The sequence below is a fragment of the Arachis stenosperma genome, chromosome 9 (genome assembly GCF_014773155.1).
Source record: "Arachis stenosperma cultivar V10309 chromosome 9, arast.V10309.gnm1.PFL2, whole genome shotgun sequence".
NCBI lineage: Eukaryota > Viridiplantae > Streptophyta > Magnoliopsida > Fabales > Fabaceae > Arachis > Arachis stenosperma.
Window position 1 is genome coordinate 52,341,348 of NC_080385.1, and position 2,610 is coordinate 52,343,957.

The window sequence follows — 2,610 nt, forward strand, 5'->3', positions numbered from 1 at the left end:
CTCATGGAGTCTCACAGATGTTCAGAGCATGATGAGGGCCTCCCAACACCAAACTTAGAGTTTGAATGTGGGGGCTTCTCAACACCAAACTTAGAGTTTGATTGTGGGGGCTTTGTTTGACTCTGTATTGAGAAAAGCTTATCGTGCTTCCTCTCCATGTTTACAGAAGGATAACCTTGAGCTTTAAACACAATGTAGTCCCTATTCAATTGAAGGACTAGTTCACCTCTGTCAACATCAATCACAGCTCCTGTTGTGGCCAGGAAGGGTCTTCCAAGGATGATGCATTCATCCTCCTCCTTTTTAGTGTCTAGGATTATGAAATCAGCAGGGATGTAAAGGCCTTTAACCTTCACTAACACGTCCTCTACCAATCCATAAGCTTGTTTTATTGACTTGTCTACTATCTCTAATGAGATTCTTGCAACTTGTACCTCAATGATCCCCAGCTTCTCCATTACAGAGAGTGGCATAAGATTTATACCTGACCCCAGGTCACACAGAGCCTTCTCAAAGGTCATCGTGCCTATGGTACAAGGTATTAAGAATTTACCAGGATCTTGTTTCTTTTGAGGTAGAGTTTGCTGAACCCATGTATCTAGTTCACTAATGAGCAAGGGAGGTTCACCTTTCCATGTCTCATTACCAAACAACTTAGCATTCAGCTTCTTAATAGCTCCTAGATATTGAACAACTTGCTCTCTAGTTACAACTTCATCCTCTTTAAAGGAAGAATAGTTCTCAGAGTTCATGAATGGCAGAAGGAGGTTTAATGGAATCTCTATGGTCTCTATATGAGCCTCAGATTCCTTTAGGTCCTCAATAGAGAACTCCTTTTTGTCTGGGAGACGTCCCATGAGGTCTTCCTCATTGGGATTCATATCCTCCCCATCCTCTCTAGGTTCGGCCATGTTGATTATATCAATGGCCTTGCACTCTCTTCTTGGATTCTCTTTTGTATTGCTTGGGAGAGTACTAGGAGGAGTTTCAGTGATTTTCTTACTCAGCTGGCCCACTTGTGTCTCTAAATTTCTAATGGAGGACCTTGTTTCACTCATAAAACTTAAAGTGGCCTTAGACAGATCAGAGACCATGTTTGCTAAGCTAGAGGGGCTCTGCTCAGAATTCTCTGTCTGTTGCTGAGAAGATGACGGAAAAGGCTTGCTATTGCTAAGCCTGTTTCTTCCACCATTATTAAAGCCTTGTTGAGGCTTTTGTTGATCCTTCCATGAGAAGTTTGGATTATTTTTCCATGAAGAATTGTAGGTGTTCCCATAGGGTTCACCCATGTAATTCACCTCTGCCATTGCAGGGTTCTCAGGATCATAAGCTTCTTCTTCAGAAGATGCCTCTTTAGTACTGTTGGATGCATTTTACCATCCATTCAGACTTTGAGAAATCATGTTGACTTGTTGAGTCAACATTTTGTTCTGAGCCAATATGGCATTCAGAGCTTCAATTTCAAGAACTCCCTTCCCCTGAGGTGTCCCATTACTCACAGAATTCCTCTCAGAAGTGTACATGAATTGGTTATTTGCAACCATGTCAATGAGTTCTTGAGCTTCTGTAGGCATTTTCTTTAGGTGAATGGATCCACCTGCAGAATGGTCCAGTGACATCTTAGAGAACTCAGATAGACCATAATAGAATATATCCAAAATAGTCCACTCTGAAAGCATGTCAGAAGGACACTTTTTGGTCATCTACTTGTATCTTTCCCAAGCTTCATAGAGGGATTCACCATCTTTTTGTTTGAAGGTCTGAACATCCACTCTAAGCTTGCTCAGCTTTTGAGGAGGAAAGAACTTAGCCAAGAAGGCCGTGACCAGCTTATCCCAAGAGTCCAGGCTATCCTTAGGTTGTGAGTCCAACCATGTTCTAGCTCTGTCTCTTACAGCAAAAGGGAAAAGCATGAGCCTGTAGACTTCTGGATCTACTCTATTAGTCTTAATAGTCTCACAGATCTGCAAGAACTCAGTTAAAAACTGGTAGGGAACTTCTGATGGAAGTCCATGAAACTTGCAGTTCTGTTGCATTAGAGCACCTAGTTGAGGCTTCAGCTCAAAATTGTTTGCTCCAATAGAAGGGATTGAGATGCTTCTTCCATCAAATTTAGAAGTAGGTGTAGTATAATCACCAAGCATTCTCCTTGCATTATTGTTGTTGGGTTCGGCTGCCATATCCTTTTCTTGTTCGAAAATTTCAGTAAGGTTGTCTCTGGATGGTTGTATTTTAGCTTCTCTTAATTTTCTCTTCAAAGTCCTTTCAGGTTCAAGATCAGCTTCAACAAGAATGCCTTTTCCTTGTTCCTGCTCATATGAAAGAGAAGAAAACAAAGAAAATCTGGAATCCTCTATGTCACAGTATAGAGATTCCTTTATGTGAGTAGAATTCGAATATTAACTAAAAGAGAAAAAAATATTTTTGATTTTATTTTAATTATTAGTTAAAATTCGAAAATTAAGAGAAGAGGTAAGATAAAATTAAAATTTAAAATAATTAGTTAATTAAAAAGAATTTTGAAAAAGAGGGAGGTTATTTTCGAAAATTAGAGAGAGAAAAGTAGTTAGGTGATTTTGAAAAAGATAAGAAACAAATAAAAAGTCAATT

The 2,610-nt window shown here is 39.4% G+C and overlaps 1 non-coding gene across 1 annotated transcript; it reads left to right on the plus strand.

Moving 5' to 3' along the window:
• The first annotated feature begins 1,673 nt into the window (after positions 1-1,673).
• Positions 1,674-1,781, plus strand: LOC130953657 (small nucleolar RNA R71). Its single transcript, XR_009075819.1, has one exon. It is a non-coding gene; the product is annotated as a small nucleolar RNA R71 (small nucleolar RNA).
• The last annotated feature ends 829 nt before the right edge of the window (positions 1,782-2,610 follow it).